This window comes from Schistocerca americana, chromosome 6 (assembly GCF_021461395.2).
Source record: "Schistocerca americana isolate TAMUIC-IGC-003095 chromosome 6, iqSchAmer2.1, whole genome shotgun sequence".
In the NCBI taxonomy this organism is placed as follows: domain Eukaryota; kingdom Metazoa; phylum Arthropoda; class Insecta; order Orthoptera; family Acrididae; genus Schistocerca; species Schistocerca americana.
This window is the reverse complement of record NC_060124.1, coordinates 288,564,580-288,572,079: the sequence shown is the minus strand read 5'-3', so window position 1 is coordinate 288,572,079 and position 7,500 is coordinate 288,564,580. Positions and strand designations below refer to the sequence as shown.

At 49.4% G+C, this 7,500-nt stretch overlaps 1 pseudogene; it reads right to left on the bottom strand.

Annotated features, from left to right (window-relative positions):
- Nucleotides 1–5,292: 5,292 nt before the first annotated feature.
- LOC124621147 overlaps nucleotides 5,293–7,500 on the bottom strand; it is a 3,831-nt pseudogene continuing 1,623 nt past the window's right edge.

Here is a 7,500-nt window from a genome sequence, read left to right as displayed (position 1 = left end):
CGCCGGCCACCACAAATTGTCAAACGCCCCTGAGATGTCCACCATTACTCCTAGAACATATGTACAGGTCGACGAGCTGACAAGTTCGGCCGCAGTGTTGATCGCGTCCTCCGTCGATTTTCCACGGCGGAATCCGAACTGCCACTCGTGCATCCCTGCCATTTCTCGGTGACCGGTCAGTCTCGCACAGAGCAATTTTTCTAGGGCTTTGCCCATGGTATCTAGCAGACATATTGGCCTATATGCTTTACATTCCATTGGATCCTTATCTGGCTTCCTAAGTATTATTACTTCCGCTCTTTTCCATCTTAGTGGAAAAGTGCCTCTTTCCAAACATTTATTGTAAAGACTTGCCAATATTGGAGCTATTTTTTCTTTTATTGCCTGAAGAACCTCGACCGTAACCCTGTCGGGTCCGGGAGATTTTCCTCTTTTTAGGTTTGATATCACTTCTACCACCTCCTGCGGTGAGAAGGGGTAGACTATTATGTTGTTATTATATTCTCTTTGTGCTCTCTCTCTTATAGCTGCCTGCTCTGGTGTGTCCTCAGTGGGATCATCATCCGGTAGCAGGGCTTGGAGGAGCACCGTTATTGTCTCTTGTCTTGTTGTGGTCGTTCTGTTTTCATTTGGTATTCTTATAGATGAGAGGACTGTTGGGGCTCTTATTTTTTCCCTTACTAGCTTATAAGGCTTTCCCCAGGGATCCATTGCTAAGTTATTTCTTACAAAATTTTCCCAACTTCTTTTCCTCACTTCTATGATTTCTCTTCTATATCTCTCCCTGTATTGCCTGTATATGTTTAGTCTATATTCTCTATCTTGTGGGTTGAATGTGCGCTGATACCTGCGTCTTGCCCTGCGCGTAGCCTGACGTAGGTCACTTAGTTCTGGAGTCCATGGTGCCGGGTGGACGCTTTGGACTCTGCTTCTCTTTGGTACGACTGCGTCAATTACCTCCTTTACGCTATTAACTATCTGCTCCACTATCTCATCAATCTCGAGAGCCTCATCCAGCTCCGGCGGGCTATACTCCCGGGAGAGTCTTTCCCAGTCTACTTTTTTGTAGTCATATTCTGAAAGCCATTCCTGTAGCACTACCCTCTGTTCTGCTTTTAGTATATATTTAATTACATTGTGATCACTAGTTGTTACATTCTCCAGTACCTCCCAATTATCTATTTTGTTGTTAGCCCTATTATTCGCCAGTGTTATATCAATGTTTGTTTTTGCTCCTGCTCTATTTGAATATGTAGGTATATCACTAGGTGTATTTATTACATCTAGATTTAGTTCACTTATTACATCTTCTAATTCTTGACCTTTTTCATCTTGTTCTCCGCTATGCCACAGGAATGACTTTGCATTTGCATCCATTGCAATTATTACTTGATAACCCTGTAATGATCTGCATATTACTTTTAATTGTTCTAAATACATAGTTATAGGTTCTCTGTACTGACAATAAATTGATACCAAATACCATTTTGTGTTAGTAGCTTGTACTTCAATTGTTACAATATGCTCATTTGTGAATTGATTTAATACTATTGTTTTTATATTTCTATTTAGAATCACTATTGCAGACATCGGTCTGTCTCCTTTCATAATTACTTGTGCTGTAGCTATCATTCCTGGGATTTTACCCTCCCGGGAGTACGGTTCTTGCATGCATAATATATCAGCTTTGTGTTCTTCCGCTAATTTACGTAATTCATAGTTTACGTGTGCACTTCTCATTGTGTTTATTTGGAGAACTCTGAGATCCATTATGGGTGATATGTATGGAAATGATCTGCTGGCCATTCTTTGTTGGGGTCGAACCCTATTCGGCCGTATGTTGTTACCATTTGCGTATATATGTTATCTAGATTAAATTTTAAACCTCGTCTTTCATATACTTGTTTAACTATTTTTTGTAATTGTTCATGTTCCGTTGGAATTCCTGCCGCTGCTAACTGAATGCAGTCGACATCCGCCAGAGCTGGATAAGTAATTCTCGAGCCGTTTCTGTGCCCCACTCTCACTAGTTGTCTAAGTGCAGTGGTTAGCAGGCCAGGTTCTTCTAATCTTGCCATCTGTAGAGCGTTCTCGCATATTTTATATGTGTCCTTAGGGTCCATTGCCCTGTATGTGACACTCATGCTTGTCTGATTGCTTTTATCTTGTCTCTGATTTTCTTGATCTCTTTTGGGCGAACTCGGTCGTCCGTCCGTGCCCTCCATCGGCAGTTTCTTTTCATTGTAAACGGACGACCGAGGTCGTCCGTATTTCTTTCCTGAACTGTTCTTTTCTGTGTCTTTGTTCTGTCTCTGTGTTGGTGTGATATGTTGTGTCAGGGGCGCCTCTGGTCGCCCACTTCTGCCCTCCATCGGCATTTCTTTGTTATGGAAAATGGGCGACCGAGGTCGCCCTTCTGTTTGTACTTGTGCTTCTCTTGTGTTCGTTGTTTGTACTTGTGCATCTACCATATGTAGTGTCTGCACTTGTGCATCCTGCATTATGTTTTGTTTCTTGTCTTGTATCGATGATTCCCGTTGTGTCTTTGGTACCTCTGACTGTCCATCCCTACTTTCCATCTGCATTTTCCTGTCATAAAAAATGGGCGACCGAGGTCGCCCTTGTGTTTGTACTTGTACTTCTTTCGTGTATACAGCTTGTACTTGTGTATCTGTCATTTTTTGTTTTTCTTTTCCTATCCCCTGTATTGTCTCTTGGCGGTATATTTTTGGTTGTGTTGTTCTTTTAATGGGAGTTATAGCAATGCAGTTTTGTGCTGTACATTTTGTGTGTTGTTTATTGTCTTGTGTGTTGTTTTCCGTTCCCTTATTTTCAGGCTGTTTGCCTGTGGTCCCTTTTGCCTCCTGTTCCCTTGCCCCTACTGCTTCCCTGATTTTTATGCCCCTTAGTGTATCCCTTAATTGCTTACTAGGTGATTTGTGCTTCTTTCTTTTTTCTTGGGGTTTACTCTCCATAATCTGTCCTTTGTATTAATCTCCCTAGTAAAAGCTGATATGTGGGGCATTCTTTTGAGTTTGGTGCTCTACATTTTCTTTTCCCTCTTCGATTACATGGTATACATGTTTCCGGCCTGTTCTTTTCAGGGCACTCTTTCTTGTTGTGGTTATCTGTTCCACAGTGTCCACAGGTGGGGTCACCCCAAGTACAATACTTCTGAACGTGGCCCAGATCCATGCATTTATGGCATCTGGGTACCACACAATAGTCCTTGACCGCCACTGAACTATATTCTACATATATTCTTCCACTTTGTATAAGCTCTTTCCTTAACGTTGGTGAGACTTCAACTACTTGATGGCCCGTATCTCTATCCTTTTTCCCCATCCTAAATTTCGGTCTAAATTCCTTTTTAAAATCTTGTAGGCTCATCTTTTCTTCGAAATTCTGCATGTGAATACATTCTGTTAGTTCTTCTGGTGTCAGTCTGTTCGAAACATCAAATATGGTCACTAATGGCCATCGTTTCTTTGTTTTTTCGCATATTACAGATCTCTGTAGGTCTTTATGCCCCATTATAGTGTTCCTATCCTGCTGTGTGGGGGTTTCCACTATTACTGCATTTTTAGCTATTACTACTTTATTTATTTTAACTTTTGCCTTGGTTGGGTTTATTACTCTCGTAAATATTTCTTTCACTTCTTTCACACTCTGTCCTTCTTTTGGTTTCAGAAATAATGCCACTCCTTGCTTTGCTGTCACTTTTTCTATACTCTCTTTCATGTTTATTTGTGGTTTCTGTGGTCCTCCTGCCACCACTGTGGCATATGTCTTTGTTCTTTCAGTCGTAATTTGTTTGTTTTGCCGTTCCAACTCTTTAATTCTTCCTTCTAGTTGGCTTTGGGCTATTGCCCACAAGGCCAACTTATCCTTTATCTCGTTAATCCTATCATTGCTCATCTTCCCTTTGTCTGTCACTAGTAGCGCGTTTATTTCTTTTAGCCTTTCGGCTGCGCTCTTTATTTCAGTGTCTGCGTTATCATCGCATCGCTCGGAAGTCTCTCTCTCTGTGTTTACCGCCATAATTTCTGAGAGAGACCAAAAAAGTTGAGAGCCCGTCTCTTTCCCCGGACCGGCTCTTCTGGCATGGGGGGAGGCTTAGTGCAGCTCGCTCACCAGTCCCGCCCCTGGACCAAGAGCTTTGTGAGCTGCCGGGTTTAGCGCGCCGTTTCCAGCGCACTAGTCCCCTTCCACGACTGTACCACTGGAGATTTCTCCCGTCCCTCCCCGGCAAATGCCCAGCGCATTCCGGAGAGGCGGATTCACCTCTCGGCCTTCGCCCCCTACTAGGCCGAGTTTCCACCCTAAGGCCTTAGACCCAGCCCTACCCAGGTGCTGGGTCGGTCCCCCAGACTTTCGGGGGTCTGGCCCCATCTAACCTAGCCAGGGACGTGTTACCACGCCCTGGTTTGGCGGAGCATGTCGAAGTCCCCGACATGGCGCTGAGCCTTTGCCGGCTCAGGCCACGATCCCTCCCCAGCGAGTACAGCCGCGGGAAAATCAGGACAGGTGTTGTGTCCTTGTTTACGCAGCTCCCCCTGCGCCATGCACCCTTTGCTTTCACCTTGGGTTGGGGGACTTTTAACGTCGTCCATGACGTGAGGAACTGCAGTGGCCAGACCGCAGGGTTCCGGGATCGTCGTAAGACTTACCCTCATACCCTCGCCCAGCCACCGCGCTCAACTCAGGAGAGACAGTTGTTATGCCTCCCGTAACGCAGCTTCCCCTGCGCCATGCACCCTTTGCTTTCGCTTGGGTTGGGGGCATTTAACGTCCTGCCAGGACGGGAGTTTTACGTCCTGCCTTGACACAACGACAACCCACACCTATCAACGCAGCCCGGAAGGTGTTAAAGGAGTCAGTCCGGGTCTTATACGTGGAGTTTGACATCAACGAGACGGTGCGGCACTCAAACCCGAGTTACGTTCCCCGGAGGGTCTCCACACGTACCGGGGGATCATGACCGACCATGTCTCACCCACCGCTTTTGATAATTCACGGTGGGCCAGTGCGGACCAGTGTGGGTTGCACCCAGTTAAGGGCTAGCCTTTTAACGTCATGCATGGACGGCCCTTCCCGTGTTAGCTTCGCCCCATCTTGTGGGGGTACTGAGCGCCAGGGCCACGTCAAGGCCACGGGATAGGACATTACGGTCCCCGCCCCACTCAGGTTCCTCTGAGCCCTGCTGAAGGCAAAACTTTCAGGGAATCAGAGGGTCTCCTGGCGGTTTTAACCCAGTTATCGGGAGGCAACACACCTCCCCCGGGTGGCGCCACGCAGACCGCTTTCCCAGCTGTACCACTGGAGTAGATAGGGACAGCGGGAATCTCGTTAATCCATTCATGCGCGTCACTAATTAGATGACGAGGCATTTGGCTATTCAACAGCCGTCTTTATTCAATTACTTGAATAACACAAAAATATATATATATACATATATAATGCGTGGCAGGTGTTTGACGCCATGTCCGCCACCGAGGTGGGGACTTACAGGGCGGTACCACAAGATAAAAGTATAAAACTAACATACACATATACATATATATTAGTGCGGAAGAACAACAAAAACACAAATTAAAGACATAAAGAAGGAAGAACAAAGACGGTTTATTCCTCCTGTGGATAGGCCCCAGGAGTCAAGGCGAAGAAAATAACCAGCATCCTATCCGACGCCGGCTCGCTCCATCAGTCTTTGCGCCGTCATATATTCGAAAATGCGATAGCTCGTGCAGCAGCTTTGCAGTACTCTCGTGCTAAGCACCGCCAGTTCTCGGGGTCTAAATCCAAGTGCGGAGAGATCTCCGGCCGACGCTGGAGACCATACACCCCTCCAATTCAATGTCGCGGTGGACACTGTAACCTCCTCAACGTCACGGTGCAGGTTGGAGATGGCACGCCTGATGGACGGCGTGTTGTAGTAGGCCGCTTTCTCGGAGTGACACCAGTCGAGCCGGAGATGGTCTCCGACTACCTGGGCGTCGATGACGCGGGCGATGCCGTCTTTAACCGCCACCACGTCAGGCTTGCGGATTCCCTCAGGTGTGCGGAGGTGGGGCTCCACCGAGACGTTGAAGCCCCTCTGCGCGAGTCCACGGGCGACATAGCGCACGATCGCGTCATGCCGCTTAACCCGGGACCCGTGCGTCCTGAAGCAAGCCTGTAACACGTGGTTGGCGGTCTCTACGGCCTGGCAGCCCGCGCGGCATCTGGTGTCCGCCTCACGCCCGCGAGTCATAGTTACTCCCGCCGTTTACCCGCGCTTGCTTGAATTTCTTCACGTTGACATTCAGAGCACTGGGCAGAAATCACATTGCGTCAACACCCGCTAGGGCCATCGCAATGCTTTGTTTTAATTAGACAGTCGGATTCCCCCAGTCCGTGCCAGTTCTGAGTTGATCGTTGAATGGCGGCCGAAGAGAATCCGCGCACCCGCGCGCCCCCGGAGGAGCACGCTAAGGCGGACGCGGCCTCGCAGCAAGGAAGATCCGTGGGAGGCCAAGGCACGGGACCGAGCTCGGATCCTGCACGCAGGTTGAAGCACCGGGGCGCGAACGCCGCGCAGGCGCGCGCATCCTGCACCGCCGGCCAGCACGAGGCCAACCAACGGCGAGAGCAGACCACGCCCGCGCTAAACGCCCGCACTTACCGGCACCCCTACGGCACTCACCTCGCCCAGGCCCGGCACGTTAGCGCTGACCCACTTCCCGACCAAGCCCGACACGCCCCGATCCTCAGAGCCAATCCTTATCCCGAAGTTACGGATCCAATTTGCCGACTTCCCTTACCTACATTATTCTATCGACTAGAGGCTCTTCACCTTGGAGACCTGCTGCGGATATGGGTACGAACCGGCGCGACACCTCCACGTGGCCCTCTCCCGGATTTTCAAGGTCCGAGGGGAAGATCGGGACACCGCCGCAACTGCGGTGCTCTTCGCGTTCCAAACCCTATCTCCCTGCTAGAGGATTCCAGGGAACTCGAACGCTCATGCAGAAAAGAAAACTCTTCCCCGATCTCCCGACGGCGTCTCCGGGTCCTTTTGGGTTACCCCGACGAGCATCTCTAAAAGAGGGGCCCGACTTGTATCGGTTCCGCTGCCGGGTTCCGGAATAGGAACCGGATTCCCTTTCGCCCAACGGGGGCCAGCACAAAGTGCATCATGCTATGACGGCCCCCATCAACATCGGATTTCTCCTAGGGCTTAGGATCGACTGACTCGTGTGCAACGGCTGTTCACACGAAACCCTTCTCCGCGTCAGCCCTCCAGGGCCTCGCTGGAGTATTTGCTACTACCACCAAGATCTGCACCGACGGCGGCTCCAGGCAGGCTCACGCCCAGACCCTTCTGCGCCCACCGCCGCGACCCTCCTACTCGTCAGGGCTTCGCGGCCGGCCGCAAGGACCGGCCATGACTGCCAGACTGACGGCCGAGTATAGGCACGACGCTTCAGCGCCATCCATTTTCAGGGCTAGTTGCTTCGG